General features: G+C 40.8%; 2 protein-coding genes and 1 pseudogene across 5 annotated transcripts in view; all 3 read right to left on the reverse strand.

The window, feature by feature from the left end:
• LOC129022801 (immunoglobulin lambda-1 light chain-like) overlaps positions 1–18,922 on the reverse strand; it is a 310,065-nt gene that overhangs the window by 136,917 nt on the left and 154,226 nt on the right. The gene's annotated exons all lie outside the window — the stretch shown is intronic.
• Positions 1–18,922, reverse strand: part of LOC129022799 (immunoglobulin lambda-1 light chain-like) — a 264,622-nt gene that overhangs the window by 123,735 nt on the left and 121,965 nt on the right. The gene's annotated exons all lie outside the window — the stretch shown is intronic.
• Positions 1,094–1,563, reverse strand: LOC129022806 (probable ribosome biogenesis protein RLP24; annotated as a pseudogene).

Raw genomic sequence — 18,922 nt, forward strand, 5'->3', positions numbered from 1 at the left:
GTAAGGGCCAGCTGGCTGGAGAGCTTCTCAGGAAACATTTGTTCTTGTGAAGGGAAGAAACAGACTGGATTTGTGCAGCACCTATCCATTTGAATATGGGGGGGTGTGATACCTGGAGCTGCAGTAGCCATCCTGAGGTCTTACGTCAACCCAAAGGAAAGTGAAGCCAAGGTTGTCAAAATGATAGAATAGGAATTTAGGGAGTGTTTGGGCCCCTCCTGATTAGTGAGTATCTGTACAACAACAACCATCTCACTCCACTTTGTTTCTTTTTCTTTTAAGATGGTTTTATTTTATGTGCAAATAATGAACAGGTGTTGTACCCATAAATTCTACTTTCCAAAAACAATTAGGAGCTTAAAAAAAAACCTCATACAATAAACTTTAAAAGTCATTGGGATTCCTCTGCTTCTAGATCATTGCTAGACTAGAAAAATAAAATTTGTTCTACCAGGAATCACAAGTTAGAACTGAGTATTCTCCAAAGTGCCGTTCCAGGCAAAGATTATTCAGTTCTCACCCCCAACGTTCACAACTACCTATCAGAACAGTAAAACCAGGTCAAAATAGTCCAGCATAATTAGGCTTCATCAAACAAAGCCATTATGCTCTTCTAAGATGCTAATAAACCCAAACAGGAAATACTAAAATCAAAATAAAAGATATTATTTGATGCTGTCATACAAACTATTAGTTCCTTGTTACATCCCCCCTTTGATGACAATAAACAGACTATTTTACTGCAAAGAATATTTTATTTTATACATCACAAGGCATGAATTTTTGCTTAGTTATTATACAAATGCTTAGTACCATTATCCAAATGGCATGACCATTTTATGTCCAAAAGTCACTTCTATAGTTATAAACAGAATTTTCATGATTTACATAAGTACATCTGTCGTGAAGATTTAACATTGAGATGCAAGCTAACGTGTAATATATGATGTTTTGTAGACAGCAATGTAGGAAAGATAGATTTTAATCACTTTCATATAAGTGACCTTATATAAAAAATAAACCAGTAATTAGCAGTTCCAAGTCTCCAAAGGACATTTTCAAATGTAGACATAGAAATGGTTACAGAGATTTTTTAAGAGGCATCTTCCATGTCCACATCCTGTTGTAATTGCTGTACCATTGCCTGCAAGAGGGACTCAGATTAAGATGGATGGTTTCTTGACTTCTATGATATCCTGAACTTTCCGCAGCTCTTTATTTTTCTTCAATCCGTTCATTATAAATTTATCTTGGTGCTGCTGTTCGAGCTCTTCAACTCTCTTCATGGCATCAATAGTTTTATTCCTTCACTCTCACTGGCATTAGGTGGGTTCATTTCTATGTTTTTCAAATTCTAATGAATTATGCGCTGGAAGCTCTTTACCAGTTGCTTTCTGGAATGTTTTTGTCCACCTGACCTTGTGAGGATTGTGCTTTTTTAAAAAAGTTTTTATGGCATTTAGATTTACAAAATCTGAACACTTTGTAATTGTTGTGGATGAACATCATGCCATGACCAGGGTAGATGAGCCCTGAACAGAAATAATACCTTTCAGTATGCATGTTGAACCCGCGTGGGTCCCCACTGACCCAGACTTATTTTTGGAGAGAGAGAATAGCAACCTGCTGTTCATGTCTCTGTCTCTCATGTGTGTCATTGCAGAGAAAAAACATTTCTAATCAGTTCTGGAAATATTTGTCACAAGGAAATTGGTTAAAAATCATGGTCTTAGAAAAAGAAGCATGAAGTTTTAGCTGCTCTGCAGATAACTAATGGCGAATGTAGACAGGAGGTGTCAGGCAGGCTGCTGTGTAATCAGAGGTTGGGGCGCCTCCCTGAAGAGGTGTCTGGAGCTGCTCTCAGGAAGAATGAAGAAACAGTGATGGGAAACGTGAGGAAGAGGAGTTCTGTCACTGACCTGCAGGGAGTGAGGAGATTTGGAGGATCTGAAAGAGCAGTGACAAGTACCAGGGGATCTGGGAGCTGAACCAGTTCCAGTCCCCTGTGATACTTTTAGTAGAGTGGGGAATTTGGGGGTAGGAATGCAGTGTATTAAGGTGTGGTGACAGGGATTTCCAGGTCATGAATAAGGTGATCTTGTGGCTGCTTAGCACATCTTGTGGCCTCCAGGACATTGCTGCTGGGGCAAGGACATGAGAGACTCTGGTGGAAGACATAGGAGAGACACAGAAAAGAACAGCTACTGGCTGTAAACAGGGTCTGAAGTCACTCAGGACAGTGTCACTAACCCCTTTGTTCCCCTCCCTTTGATTCAACAAGCAGCCATATGGGGACACAGCTGAAATTTGGACCCCATCGAGGATTCCACATGGTGACCAATTTCTGCTTTCCACAATGTCTCATGGACTAACTGGTCTGGTTGGAACGCAGAGATGGGGAGAGCACTGGACAGAGAAGGGAATGGGCCGAGGGCGAGTGAAGTTCCCAAGGTCACCGGTAAAGGAAGAGTGCAGAGCAGCACGAAGGAGGGCCTAGCACAGAAAAGAGGACCCTTTCTGAGTGCACAGGAACAAGCAGTCTGGGTGGGGAGTATGGGGGACAACCCTGCACCACAGTCTGGGGGCTCAGAAGAATACGGGTCTTCCTTCTCAGCTCTGCAAGCTGCCTGTGGGGGATGCTACTGCACCTACACATGGGTGAGCCAGGCACCAGGGAGGGGGCTGCAAGCTCCCTGCACTCTTTGGGGCTCATAGAAACTCCAAGGATAAAATATTCGTGTAGAAGCAACCAGAGAAGCCTTTTTAAATATCCTTTTATTCTGTAAGAGCCCTTGAAATACTGCCTGGGCCCTCTATAAAAATAGTCTCTGGGCAGTTCATGGTCCTTCAGTACTATCACGAAGTTGTAGATGTAAGAACTTGATTATAATGGTCAACTTTTAAAAATCATGCATTTTGAAAATTGTTTGAAATCCATATAAGATAAATCAACCATTTTAAAGTATACAGTTGAGTGGCATTTAGTAGCTTCACTTTGTTGTGCAACCACCAGCTCTATCTAGTTCTAAACATTCTCACCACCCCCCAAAAATTATGTACCCATTAAAAAAATTCCTATTTCTCACCCTCTCCAGCTCCAGGCAACCATTGATCTTCTTTCTTTCTGTGTGAATTTTCCTATTCTAGATAATTCACATAAATAGCATCATGTAATATAAGACCTTTTGTGTAGTAAATATTTCAGGTTTTGCAGACCATGGGATCTCTGTCACCACAATGAAGCCTTGTATTGTGGCATGAAAAGAGCCACAGGCCATCTATGAAGGCATGAGGACTGTGGTGCAATGCAGGAAGCAAGACAGACACCGGCCACAGTTTGTTTATAGTGTCCTCAATCAGAAACCACTATGAGGAACTGTGTCCCTCATTGGTGACATATCTGAGTCCAGGACCAGGGGTTGAAGTAGTGGCTCACATGGAGAATTTATGGTTTGTTTTTTTTTTCTTTTCTAATTCTGGATCCTGTGGTTTGGAAGTTCAGGTTCTTAAAGGGTGACCCCCAGGGATGCAGCAAGAGCCCCTGGAACTTTAACGAATGGCTACACCTGGTTACTCTGGGCTCCTCTTGCCTTCACTGCTGCCCTGTGTGGGGGTTGTGGGTGATCAGTTGACACTTGCAGCTGTGGTCCTGAATGGAGGATCCACATGCAGACTGTGTTGTTAGGGGGAATCTGCTGTCAACAGGGAAGAAAACCTTCAGGAGCCTGGAGATGAAGTGCCCATGAGTCTCAAAAGAAATGGAACCTGATTGGGCAGTGGACAGGATCTGAAGGGAGACCCTGTATAAGGGAGGAGAAGGATGGATGGGCCTGTGATGTAGTCCTCTGAGGACACCAGGAGACAGGTCTCAGGCATCTACTCCAACTCCTGTGAGGGAACTCTTGATGTCAGTTCTCCACATCCATTCCATAGCTGAGGCCATATGCATGAAAAAGGGCTTCAGTATCAGAGAGAGAGAGACAGAGAGAGAGAGAGTCAGAGAGAGGATGAAGAAGGAGAAGAATGAGTAGGAGAACAAGAAGAAGAAAGGAAGAGGAGGAAAGGAGGAAGAAGGAGGAAAAAGAGGAGGAAGAGGATAAAGACAAGGAGGGGTATGGGGAGAAATGACAGATAAAGAGAGAGAGAGGCCAGTGTCAAAATTGAATTCTGTTCTCCTGAGCCTAATTCCAAACAACTTTCCTAAAGGGAGGGGTGAGTGTGAACCAGGCTAGGGACAACAGGGTGTATGTCTCAATTCTCCCTTTGGCTGTGTCATTGGGAGCTTTGTAGTCAACCCCACTTGATGCCATCTTCATCTTGATCCCTGAGGATGGTTTGGGGGATGTGTTCCTAGACTCCTTATCAAAGAACAGGTAAGACATGCATGAGGAGGCCTGTCATTACATTAAAGACTAAAGGCTCCTAATGGGTGTCAGCCTGCATTCTGCAGGTACAAGACAGAGCAGAGATGTCCCTGCTTGGTCCTGAGCAGCTGAGAGGGGTTGTGGGCCTTATGGCCGCCAAGCACCCATGAGAGGACACAGAGCCTGCAAAGGAGGAGACAGGTTGTCAGAGACCAAGGGACTCGTTTCTACAGGGTTTCTCCTAAAGTGTCCCCAGCTCAGGGTCAGAGCCAGGCCTAGCTTAGGGCCCCATAGGGGTTGAGCCTAGGAGCCTGTCTGGGTGGATAAACCTGTACAGAGAGTGAGGACAGGAGCAGGAGAGGGGAGCAGGCCATAGTAAAGATGCCCCAAAGCTCTTTGACTCCTGAGGACCCAGCCTGGAATAGGCATCTTTCAGACACGTTTCCCAGGATAGGGGTTCATTGGTGCCTGGTCTCAGTCCATCTGCTGGGAAGTTGTCTCTGAGCCTGCCTCTCGGAATGTGGTTGCCACAAAGGGAATGTGGTCTGCCTGAAGGGACAGAATGGAGTAGTGCCCTAGCTGGGCCCTGCTGAGAGATCACTGATGACCCCTGACTCAGCAGGGAAGGAACTTTAAGCACTTGAACTTTGATTCCCTTCAGGGCTGGGGGTCCTCCTTAGGATCCACCTGTGCAGCCCCAGCCTCTCCCAGGAGCTTCCCCACTGCAGCACTGCTGCCCCCTGCTGGTTACAAGTCACCTCTCACCTTAGGGGAGTCCAGACCAGTGCTGTCCAACAGCAATGCAATGAAAGCCTCACAGGAATGTTCACTTTCTAGTTGCCACTTTAAAAATGAAAAAGAAACAAATTATTTCAGTAATATATTTATTTATTCCAGTATATCAAAAATCATTTACACTTGTAAAATCAATTTAAAGTTATTTATCACATATATTGTAGGTTTTTTTCATACTAAATCTTTTAAATCCTAATTGTATTAGATACTTATAGCATATCTCAATTTGGACATTATATTTTCATCATAAATACTTCATCTGTGTTTAGATTACATAATATTTACATTGATAAGGTAGATTCAGATACTTGTGTTTCCAAGCACACATTAACGTTTTCCAATAAGATACTCATGCACTCCCATTTTCCTTTAACTTTTGAATGCACTTTGACAAAACTAGTTCATCTTTTTTATAAAGAACTTATTTGACCAAAGAAACACATTTCTATTTCCAAAACTACTATGACTTCCCAAGTTAACTGACTCTCGTATCAGCTCATTAATTATAAACATTGAATTCAAAGGCATTGAATAAATTAAAAGCAGTTCTAAGTTTATCAACAACAACAACACCATTTTTGAAGTCTTTGCAGTTTACACAGCCAATTTAGGTAGTACTGTTAATTGCAGTAGGATATTTAGCATATGGATTCATGTTAGGAAAACATTTAATAGCTGTTTAAAGAGTCACTTACTGTGCCAGTGAGGTGGCTGACTTGTAGGGATGAGCTCACATCTTCTAGGATGGAGCATATGCTGTAAATCAGGGCCCAATATGTGGTGTTGCTTCTCCCACAGCCAGGATTCATGAGACCAGAATCAAGGGTTGAAGGTGGGACTGGATTCACTCACTATTATCGCTAGGGATCCACTAGCAAAAATGATATACTCTTTCCCCATGTTCTGCTTTGCTGGACTAGAGGTCTTAGTTGAAGAAGAGAATTGCTTCTCCCAGGAGACACACTAATGACTGCGATGAACTGAGAGCTGAGGGTTCCCTCTTGTCCCCTTGGGTTTTTCATGGCTGCATGGATGTCTCCCCCTTTCCAGCCTTCCACTCAGATCCTCCATCCACAGCTCACACCCTGGGCAAGCAAACACAGGGCAGCCTGGTCCTGCCAGCCCCAAATCCTCTCCTGACTGGAGGGAAGGGAAGCCTGGGGACTCAGATATGGGTGAACTGGGCCAGACCTGCTCAAGGCTTTGTGCACAGTCCTCTTGTGGAAGGAGGAAGAGGATGACACAGATGGGGAAGGAGTTTGTGTCTCACTTTCCCCATGGCTGTGTCACTGTGGGATAAGTACCACTGCTGTCCCATGATTGATGTAAAAATCAGCCTCCTCTGCTTGGGCTCCACTGATGGTAAAGGTGACTGTGGTCTGTGAGCGGGAGCCAGATAATCTCTCAGAGATCCCTGAGGGTCACTTGCTATCCTCATAGGTGACCAGCACAGGGGCCTGGTCTGGCTTCTGGTACCAGTAAACCTATTTTTTTGTTAGTACATCTCCAGGGCAGGTGATCCTGGCCATTGGTCCAGGGGACACTGGCACTGAGGGTGGCTGTGTCAGCTCATAGGAGGACACAGAGCCTGCAAGAGAGGACAGGAGAGGAGGCTTGTAAATGATGAATCTATTCCCAGGGGCTCCCACCCTGAGGCTGTTCCTGGAATGAGCTTGGGGTTTGTGGCAGGCCCAGCTTGAAGTCTGAGGGGGCTGAGCCTGGGGCAGGGGCTAGGAAGCAACAACTGTGCAAAGAGTGAGGAGGGTGAGCATGAGAGGGGTCCAAGCCATGGTGAGACACCCAGAGCTCTGCCTCCTGAGCCCACAGCACAGCTGGGCTCCCCAGGTTTCTCCTATTCCCTCTCAGGCCCTTTGGGGCAGTGAGTGTTTGGTGCTTATGCAAATGTACATCCTCTGGGACTCCTCAGTGAGGGATGTCACTAAACCCAGCTGTGGGGACAGCACAGGAGGCTGAGGAGGAAGGGGTGGGTCCCTGGCTTCTTCAATCTGCTTCTCTGGTTAAAAAATCAGCCTTAGGCTTCAAAGTCTGTGATCACAGTAACCTTCCTAGGGATTGACCACATGGTCACTTTCTCAAACCATAGTATCCTGTGGTCTGTCCAGGGGCAGGCTCAGCAGGGCTGTGGACCTTCCAGGAGCTCAGCCTGGGGCTGAGCTGGGCCCTGCTGAGAGATCACTGATGACACCTGACTCAGGAGCAGGTGGACCAGGGACCCATTATTCTTCCTCCTCCTCCGTCTCTCCTCTGGGCCCCCCAGAATCACTTCTTTTTTCTCATTGTGGTCATTTCATTAGAATGTGTTTCTGTCATTAGGATCGTCATTGGTCATGTCCTATATATATGGCAGTTTGCTTATTGAGAAACCACCTGCCTTTGTGGATTCATCACACAGTCCAGTCTCATTTCACACATGGTGTTGCTCCTATGGCATCTCCACATGCATACAAATAACCTAGCAGTTCCCATCCTCATCTCTTCCATTCCGTATGTTTTTCCCATCAATCTTTTATGTAAACTTGTAAAAAGTCCAAGAAACCCCGACCTGACTCAGAAACCAAGTTTAGGCCCTGTGGTCTCTGTGAGGGTCCCAGGGTCCCAGTCCATGCACAGGGCTTGAGCTCTGGAGTGTGGGTGGTCCCTTGTCCCTCCAGCCAGGTGGATCCTGTCACTGACCCAAGGACAGCCCCATAGTCAGAGCTGTGGCCTGAAGCAGGTGAGAATCCCCTTCCCTGTGGACAGCGTCTCCTCAAGGAGGCTAGGGATGCCCATCCAGCACCAGGGTCCCAAATGCCCCACCACACCCACCTGAGACTCCCCTGAGCACAGGAGCTGCCCCCTGAGTCAGAGTCGGCCTGGAGCTAAAAGGAGAGGCAGAGGGAGGAGGGATTGGGCATCTTGGAAGTGCCCAGGACAGAGGGCTCAGTTCCCCAGGATGCTGCCGGGCAGGGAGGGATGAGCCTCTGAGAGTGGCAGGAGGCTCAGGCGGCCACCCTGGGTGAAGAACTCAGGCCCTGGGAGCCCCATCCTCTCACACTGTGCCCTGTCCTAGAGCACCTTGACCCCAGGTCATCTCCCAGGGAATCCCAGCCCTACAGGAGCTGCTCAGGCTGACAGCAGGACCCAGGCCGCCTCCAGCTGCATTTCCCAGGTGAGGCCCTCACTGTTCCCCAGCTCCTGTCAGTGTCCTGGGTGATGCTATGTGAGTCTGACCCTCAGAATGTGTTTCCTGGAGCCTGAGAGGATAGGACAGACTGTCCTGACTTCCAGCCGCAGAACTAATCCGTGAACACCCGTTGATCCCCCAGGCTGGCCTCCCTCTTAGGTTCAAACTTGGGCAGCCCCAGCCTCTCTCTTGGCTGCTCCTCGCTGCAGCTCTGCCAGCCCCTGCTGGTGGATGAGACTCAGTCCAGGAGCCTTCCTCCTCCAGGTGATGCCACAGCACCTGTCACCTGGGAGGGTGGGGACCAGGGAGTCCAGCCTCACTCTGTACCAGCTGTGACTCACTGTGTCCTTCCCAACTCAGCACAGAGAGGCCACATACATGGTTGCGGGGAGGTGGCAAAAGGGCAATTTCTGCAATTGTGTCTGAAATTTGAAATTCTTTTGTATGGTCCATGGTTTTTAAGCACGGAATGGAGAGTGCGGAATAAACTGTCGCTCTTCTGTGAAAAACATAAGTTTAGAGAAACACATGTGATTCCTTATAGGAACTCTCACTTCCTATGTATATAGGAACCGTGACTGATGCCCGCATCCTGTAAGAACAGCTGCATTGTCGTTGGGGACACCTGATGTTTCTGGCACTAAACATTAGTTGTATACTTAAATGATAATTATCATCATTATCATAAGCTTTTCTCTTTTACTACTATTGTCATTTCATCACACACTGGTCAGTGTTTGTGGAGAGAGGATTTCTACACTGCCCTCATCTATGGTATTAATAAAATTGGAAATGATATGCTAATTCACCTGGGAACACTCATTCCCACCAGATGGAAATCACATTCTTTGTTGAGTCTCTGTCTTTAAATTCCTACAGAGTTGGGCAGGACACCAGAAACCTGAGTCCACCCTCTGAAAGTCAGTTTCTCCATCGTTAATAAAGAGAACACTTCATGTATTTCCTATGGCTTGCTTTTTGAAAAAAGAGGATGGTTGTGGTGGCTCATGCCTATAATCCCAGCACTTTGTGAGTCTGAGGTGGAAGGATCACTTGAGGCCAGGAGTTTAAGACCAGCCCGGGCACATAACAGGACCCTATCTCTACAAATTTTTCTTTTAATTAGCCAGGCATGGTATTGTGGGCTTGTAATCTTAGCTACTCGGGAGGCTGGGGTGGGAAGATTGTTTGAGCTGGGGAGGTGGAGGCTATGGAGAGCCAGGATTGATCCACTGCACTGCAGCCTGGGTGACAGAGTTGAGAGCTTGTCTCGGTCAGTCAATCAACACTTAATGGCAGTAAAAGCCTCCCAGTTTTGAAGATAAAGTTGAAGCCGAGAGACCTAAATTTCTCAGGATAACAGAGAAAAGTTGACCCACAGTTGACCTGGTACCCTGAAATTTCAGAATTTTTTTACCTTTGGTAGGTACTTTTTGTGGATTCTTTGAAACATTCGACACTTAGAATTATATCATGTGCAAATGGAGATTATTTTACCCCTTCATTTCTATCCTGGACGGTTATTATTTCTTTCTGTTGACTGATTGCTCTGACTATAACATCCAACCAATTGTAATACCAGAAGTTCTTGTTTGTTTTTATCTTACTGGGGAAGCTTTCAGTATCTCGTTATTTAGCATGATGTTAACTGTGGATTTTGGAAAAAGTCCTTTATTATTTTGTGGAAGTTTTCTTCTATTCTTGGTTTGCTAAGTATTTTTATTATGAAAGTGTGGTGAACTTTGTCAAATGTTTTTTCTCCATCTATTCATCTGATCATATGCTTTTTTTCTGTCACTCTATGAATATGGTGTATTACATTGATTCATCCTAATGTGACATAGGATTTTGTTTGCTTATTTTGTTCAGGATTTTTGCATGCTTATTCTTAAAGGATGATAGTCTCTAGTTTTCTTTATCATGGTGTCTTTGTCTTTGGTATCATAATGCTGGCCTCATAGAATGTGCTAGGAAGTGTTTGCTTCTAACTTATTTTTGGAAGAGATTGAGGATGATTTGTATTAATGCCTCTTTAAATCTTGTATAATTACCACTGAGCACATCTGTTCCCGGGCTTTGCTTTTTTGGGAAGTTTTCAGTTACTGACTTAATCTCATTATTTCCTATAGTTCTTTTTCTTTTTTTTCTATTTCTTCTTGAGTCAGATGGGTAATTTGTGTTTTTCTATAAATGTGTCATTTCTGCTAGATTTGGCATACAATTGCTTACAGTGTTCTCTTATAATCCTTTTAATTCTCATATGGTTGGTAGTATTGTCCCAAATTTATGATATTAGTTATTTGTGTCTTGTCTCTTATGTTCTTAGTTGCCACCTAACAGTTTGTCAATTTTGTTGTCCTTTTCCAATTGCCAACTTTTCATTGCATTGATATTCTTTATAGCTTTTCCATTCTCTATTTGTTTTTTGTTTGTTTGTTTGTTTTATTATACTTTAAGTTTTAGGGTACATGTGCATGACGTGCTGGCGAGTTACATACGTATACATGTGCCATGTTGGTGTGCTGAACCCACTAACTCGTCATTTAACATTAGGTATATCTCCAAATGCTATCCCTCCCCCCTCCCCCAACCCCACAACAGGCCCTGGTGGGGTTCCCCTTCCTGTGTCCATGTGTTCTCATTGTTCAATTCCCACCTATGAGTGAGACATGCGGTGTTTGTTTTTTTGTCCTTGCGATAGTTTGCTGAGAATGATGGTTTCCAGCTTCATCCATGTCCCTACAAAGGACATGAACTCATCATTTTTTATGGTTGCATAGTATTCCATGGTGTACATGTGCCACATTTTCTTAATCCAGTCTATCATTATTGGACATTTGGGTTGGTTCCAAGTCTTTGCTATTGTGAATAGTGCCTCAATAAACATACGTGTGCATGTGTCTTTATAGCAGCATGATTTATAATCCTTTGGGTGTATACCCAGTAATGGCATTGCTGGGTCAAATCCATTCTCTTACTTGTTTTATGCCTCTAATGACTCTTATTTCCTTTCTTCTGTGGGCTTTGGTTTAAGTTTTCTTTCTTCTTCTTGTTCCATGAGCTGTAAAGTTAGGAGCGTCCTTGTCTCCAAAAAAAGAGGGTGCCAAGAAAAATCTGAACACACAGTCCAGCTAAGATTCCCCAGCTTACTACATAAATTTAAAATACTCAGATTAACCTTTTGAGTTTTTATTTCCTTGACTCCCGTGTCAAGTACAATGGACATTAAATAAATTTTATGAGTTTCTCTTCTTAATCTGTCTTTTATTATACAAGCCTCCAGCATATAAACCTAAGTTGAGTAGAAGAAAAACATATTTGTCCTCTTCTACACTAGCTTCATTCCATTGTGGTTGTGGATGATTCCCTGTATGACTTCAATTAAAAAGTTTTGTTAAGGCCGAGCAAAGTGGTTCATGCCTGTAATCCCAGCATTTTGGAAGGCTGAGGTGGGATGATCACCAGGAGTTCGAGACCAGCCTGGGCAACACAGTGAGACCTTGTATCTATGAAAAATTAAAATATTAGCCAGTTACGGTTGCATGCTACTCAGTCCTAGCTACTTATGAGGCTGATGTGGGAGGATCACTTCAACCTGGGAGGTTGAGGCTGCAGAGAGCTATAAACATGCCAATGCACTCCAGCCTGGGCAACACAGCAAGACCCTGTCTCAATCAGTCAATCAATCAATGGAGTATTGAAGTCTCCAACTTATATTACAGATCCATATTTTTTCTTTCAAATTTGCCTTCCTGCATATATTTTAAAGTGTTATCACTTGGTGCATATATATGTATAATTGTTATATCTTCTTGATTAACTGACCATTTTATCAGTATATAATACCCTTATTTATCTCTTGTAACCATGTTTAACTTATAGTCTGTATTTTCTGATGTCACTATAACCACCCCAGCTCTCCTTTTGTTACTATTTGCTTATCTTTTTTCACTCTTTGGGTCTAAAGTGATTTTCTGTAAATAGCGTGTATATAGACTGTGGGTTCTTTTTTTTTTTTCTTTCTTTTTTTTTTGAGACAAAGTCTTGCTCTGTCACCCAGGCTGGAGTGCAGTGGTGCGATCTCCGCTCACTGCAAGCTCCGCCTGCTGGGTTCACGCCATTCTCCTGCCTCAGCCTCCCGAGTAAGTGGGACTACAGGCACCCGCTGCCACACCCGGCTAATTTTTTGTATTTTTAGTAGAGATGGGGTTTCACCATGTTAGCCAGGATGGTCTTGATCTCCTGACCTTGTGATCCACCCACCTCGGCCTCCCAGAGTGCTGGGATTACAGGCATGAGCCACTGCGCCTGGCCGTGGGTTCTTTTTTTAGTTTTAAAAATGTATTCTGTAATTTTTGGCTTCCTTGGTGAGTTTTATCCATTTACATGTTATCACTGATAATGAAAGACTTGTATCATATTGCTATTTGTTTTCTATATGTCGTTTATATTTTGTTTTGTTCCTAAATTGAGCCAATAATTGATTCTCTTGGGTTCTATTTGATTGTTTTCCATGGTCTGATTTTGACTCCCTCTTTAGTTCCTTTTCTTTTTACTTCTGATTGATGTTCTTAGTGGTTGTCATGGAAGTAACAATTAACATCTTGAAATAATTTGAAATTGCTGCCAGCTTAGTTTCACTAGCATCCATTAACTTGGTTTCTATCCAGGTCCATTTGCTCTTCTTCTTCATGTAAATCGTCACAAGTAACATCTTTATACATTTTTTTGTGCCCATTTACATGGCTTAATAATTATCAAGTTTTTTTCTTCTTTTATATCATATGGGAAACATACAGAGGAGTCAGATACCAAAAATACAATAATACTAGCTTTTATATTTACTAGAGATCTTTAATTCTCCATGTGTCTTCAAGTAATTATCTAATGTCCTTTTTCGGGCTGACGGACTTCCTGTAGTGTTTCTTGTAGGGCATGTCTACTAGGTCTACTAATTTTTGTTTATCTGTAACTATCTTATGTTTTCCTTTAATTTGGAAGAATTGTTTCACTTCATATAGAATTGACAGGCAATGGATTTTTATTTTATCACTTTATATATAATTTCACTGTCTTTTGGAGGTGAAAAGGTTCCTGCATGGTTCCTGATGAAAGAACAAATGTTAATCTTAATAGGAATATATTGTTTGTGATGAGTCTCTTTCTCCTGGTTCTCTCATTTTCTTTGTGTATGTGGCTTTTGATGGTTTGACCGTAATGTGTCCCACTGTGAATTTCTTTCAGTTTAATCTTCCTAAATTTCATTGAGCTCCTTTGAAAATATAGATTTATGTCCTTCATCAAATATGGAAGTCTCCAGTCATTATTTCTTCTTTATTTTATTTTTCTTTTCCTCACTTTACTCCTTCTGAAAACCCCATAAGGCATATATTAATATGCTTGATGGTGTCCCTTATGTCTCTTAGGCTGTGTTCATTTTATTTATTCTTTTTTTCTTTATTCTCATGCTGTGTAATTTCAGTGATGTATCTTAAGTTTAATGATTATTTTTCCTCCTGCTCAAAACTGCTGCTGAACTCCTCCAGTGAAATTTTGATTTCAGCTAGTGAAATTTTTAGTTCCAGAATTTCTGCTCTGTTCTTTTTAATAGTTTCTTTGTCTTAGTTTAGATTTCTTACCTATTCAAACATTGTTACCCTGTTTTCCCTTTAGTTCTATTTCCATGATTTCCTTTAGCTTTTTGAAGATATGTAGATGGTTAATTTAAAGTAATGTTTGTAGTATGTCCAATTCCTGTGTTCCCTCTGGAATATTTTCAGTTGATTTGTTAATTTTTTCCTCTGAAGGGTCCATGCTTTCTTGTTACTTTGTGTACTTTTTGTGATATTTGGACATTTGAGTGTGTGATATTGCAGCTCTTAAGATCAGATTAACCCCTTTCTCCACCTTGGTTGATGTAGCCTGCTGAGGAGTGCAGTTGTTCATTTGTGTAGTCACTGTTCCAAAATACCTTTGCAGGGACTGTCTCTTGTATCAGAGTGACCCATTAAGTTTCTTTTCTGTTGTTTCTGTGGTCAGAAGTTGACCTGACAGAAATTTCCTTTCGCCTCTTTCTTCATTAGCACTTCCCCAGATGCTGCAGATATAGGACTAGATTCCATCATTTTATTATGATTCTGATTATTCTTGCCACTTTAGTAGTTAGTTCACAGGTGGGATCATTTCCTGGACCTTTCTACTTCACCATCCTCCATGACGCCACTCTGAAAGTAGGTATTTTTATCTGTTCTGTTCACCAATACATCCCAAGCAACTCAGAGGTATCTGGGATGATTCAGTCAGTTGGTTTCAATATATATTTATTGAATGTGTAAGAAAACTTAATGGAAGTAATAACACTCTTTGTTCATTTCTATGAAGCAGACACTGTGGTGTCAATGTTACATACATGCAATTACTTTTTTGGCTTTTATGTTTTATTCAATGTATATGCTTTAAATTTTCTCATAGATATTTTAGCCCAAATGTGTGATTTTTAAAGAAATAATAGAAAAATGTTCTGATTAAATAAGCCTAACCAGTGGAGGCTCATGACTGATCACTGACTGCTCTCATGGTTATCAACAAGAGTGGCTTGAACTTTGCCTTTTTTCCTTGATTGATTGGTATTGGAAAGTCATAGAAGGTTTTTTGTCAGGAGAATAAAGTATGTAGATCGATGATTTTTTAAATGACCTCTCTCATAGAATCAATGGAAAGTTCTACAGTTAGTGTTGTTCATTTCAGTAGTTCTGACTCAAAGATCTACAAAATAAACTACACAGAAAACCAGTAAATATATAGATTTGCACTGTTAGCCAACTTATCCTAATTAAATTTGTAGAAAACTGCACTCAGAACAGAATAATATACATTGTCTTAAAAAATGTATATAGAACATTTTTCATGATGGTTCATAATCTAGGCCATAAATAAAATATTAACAAATTTGAAAGAATAAACTCATACAAGGTATGATTTAAAGCAGAATTAACAAATTAAATTGAATTAATATTAGAAAAACTATGGGAAGTTTTCAATTATTTGAAAATGAAAGAACAGACTACTAAGTAATTGATCAATCAAAGAAAAATCAGGACACAAATTACAAAATACTGAACTTTTGAAGCACAAAGACACAACATATCAGAATTTAAGAAACACAGCTAAGCCAGTGCTTTGAAGGAAATCTATTGCATTACATGCTTACTATTGGAAAGAAGAAAGATCTAAAATACATAATCTAGGCTTCTACCCCATAATCATAAGAAGGAGGGCATTCATTCAATGTCAATGAAGAAAATGTAATAATATAGATCAGAACCAAATATCAGTGTAATAGAAAACAGGAAAGCAGTAGAAAACCTCCAAAAAGCAAAATTTGACTCTTTGAAAAGATCAATAAAATCAACAGATTTCTACCTTTAGGTAGACTAACCAAGAGAAAAAAACAAAACAAAACAAAAAAAAAACAAGAGAAGACACAAATGACCAAAACCATGACTACGTGACATCAGTACAAGCCTCGCAAAAGTTAGAATGCTTATAGGGAATATAACAAACGATAAATGCAAAAATTATAGATCACCTAAATGAAGTAGAAAAAATTCCTGGAAAGACATAAGTTATCAAATTGACTTATGAAGAAATAGAAAATCTAAATAGATCCATGACACACAAAGATATTGAATCAGCAATTTAAAGTCTTCCTGCTAAGAGAAGCCCATGATGCAGTCCCAAATGGCCTCACTGGTGAATTCTTCCAAATTTTTACGAAAGAAATGATACCGTTTCTACATGAACTCCTTCAGAATATAGAGAAGGAGGGAATATTTCCCAACTCCCTCTTTGAGGTCTGCATTATTCTGATATGAAAGCCAGACGAAGACATGACAAAGAAATAAAAATAAAACTGCAGACCTGTGTCCGCCATGAACATGGATACAAACTCCTCAATAATTTATCCAACAACATCCTCAGGCAGAACTACCCCATGCATGTGAGCCCATTGTTGTTTCCATCCATTCTCTCCTTCCCTTTTACTCATATATTGAGAACCTCCCTTTTTCATCTTGATTTAACATTTCTGTTCCTTGTTTTTCTCAGGCCTGGCAACAGGACCTAGGTCTTGGGGGCAGGAGAAAGGAAAGAATGATGGGTGAAGTGATGCATATTTCTATAGCTGTGTGTTATTAAGAGCTCATAGTGAATTTTTTTGTACTGCTTTGTGGAGCAGACTGGGGAGTAGAAGGAATCGTTGATTCCTTAAATTTTTAGGATTTCAAAATTTGAAATTTATCTTTCCCTACGAAGCATTTATAGTTGAGTCTTATTGTTAATTTCTGTCTGACAATATCTGCCTGGTAATTGTGATATTTAGACCATTTACAATTAATGTATTACTAATATAATTCTGTTGAAATATACCTTCCTTCTCTTTATTTTCTATTTGCCCTGTATGCTCATTTTTCCTCTTTCCCCTTTTCTGTTTCCTTTTTGATTTATTTTTTAAAATTAGTGTTTTCATCTCTTTACTGGCTTTAGTAATAGTTAATTTTAAGTGCCAGATTTACTAGGATATAGTGCCAGGTTGATTTTGTCAAATACTAGTATAGAAGTTGACATGAAGATAATTTTCAGATGTGATTAACATTTAAATCAATATATGTCATATAAGCAGATTACTCTCCACAATGTAGGTGGGCCTCATTAATGAGTTAAAGGTCAAGTATGGAGGTTTCCTGAAGTGCTGCCTTGATAAATTTGGACTTAGGACTGCAACATCAACTCTGACCTCAATTCCCAGCCTTCAGCCAGACCAACAGATTCCTTCCTTGTCAGCTACAATTGTATTAACTAAATTGTTAAAATAATTTTCTCTATATATACCTATATATGTGTGTGTACACGGATGTATATTACACAGATACACACACATACACATTCCATTGATTTTTTTTCTATGGAGAATTCTAATATACCTTATTAACCATAATTATTTTTTGTTAAAAATGGCTTATTTTAATGATTGGTTCGGGGCTTACTGTAAACATATAACTTGTCAAAGTCTACCTTTAGGTGCTATTATACACTCACATATAGTAAAAGACCATTATCACATATTCTCACCCACCTCAGCTTTTGTGCTATCTTTGTGATATAATTTACTTTCATTATAAGTCACAATATGTTATCAACTTCTTTCTGAATAGTTATCTTTTTTAGACATTAACACAATTCACACATTTCTGTGTTTATCCTTGTAGTTACCATATCTTATGTTTTCTCTTTTTTGTGAGAATTTGCATTTCATTGTGGTATCATTTTCCTTCTGTCTAGGGGTGTCCTTTACCATTTCTAATAGCAAGTGTCTGGTGGTGATTAATTCTGTAGGTTTTTATATGTCAGAAAAGGGTTTATTTTGCCTTCGTTTTTGAAAGATATTTCTGTTTGATAAAGAATTCAAGGTTGACATGTTTTTCTTTTTAGTATTTTCAAGACATTGCTTCACTGTCTTCTTTCTTGCATTGTCTTTAATAAGACAACTGCTCTTAGCATTATTGTTTAAGTGACACTTCATCACTGGATTTTATTAATTTGATTATGGTATATGTTGGAGTTGTTTTCTTCATGTTTCCTGTACTTGAGTTTTGTTGAGCTTCTTGGATATTTCAGTTTATGGTTTTCACCAATTGTGGAAAACGTTTTGCCATTATTTATTCAAATATTTTTTATTCCCCTTCCACCCCATTTCTATTGCAAAGACTTCAGTTACACATCTCTTGGGCTGTTGAAGTTGTCCTACAACTCACTGATATTCTGTTCATTTTCATCACTATTTTTTCCTTGTTTTATTTTGAACAATATATAATATTATATAATGTTATATATATTATATATATAACAATATATAGTGCTACATTATATATTTTGTTAATCATTTCTTTTGCAGCATGTAACTTGTCAGTCTTACCCAGTGTATTTTTTAAATCTTAGATATTGTGGCTTTCATCTCTGCAATTTCAATTTTTCCTTTTTTTTTTGGAAAAAAGTGAACATGTTTTTAGTTAACATGTTCATTTATTCCTCTACTTCTTGAAAAAATTGAATAAATTTATAATAATTGTCTGTATATCAACTCCTGACCCACCTTCTGCACAGCCTATCTGGAGGCCCAAGGAAAGGGCAGCCTGGGGATCTTAGATCTGGGTAAACTGGGCCATACCTGCTCATAGCTTTGTCCACAGTCCTTCTGGGGCTGGAGAAAGAAGATGACACAGATGGGGAAGGAGTTTCTCACTTCCCCATCTGCCTGTGTCACTGTGGGATAAGTACCACTGAGGTCTATCAACCGACAATAATAGCCACATCTTCAACCTAAGCCCCAGTGGTGGTCACTGCAGCCATTCCCCCTGACCTGGATACGGGGAATTGCTCAGGGATCCCTGAAGGCTGCTTGATTTTATCATAGATAACCAGCACGGGAGCCCAGCTTGGCTTCTGCTGGTACAAGTGTGCGTAAGAATCTTCTGTGCTGTCTCTCTGACAAGTGATCCCGGCCATCTGTTTCAAGGTCACA

The sequence above is a fragment of the Pongo pygmaeus genome, chromosome 23 (assembly GCF_028885625.2).
Source record: "Pongo pygmaeus isolate AG05252 chromosome 23, NHGRI_mPonPyg2-v2.0_pri, whole genome shotgun sequence".
Classification (NCBI taxonomy): Eukaryota; Metazoa; Chordata; class Mammalia; order Primates; family Hominidae; genus Pongo; species Pongo pygmaeus.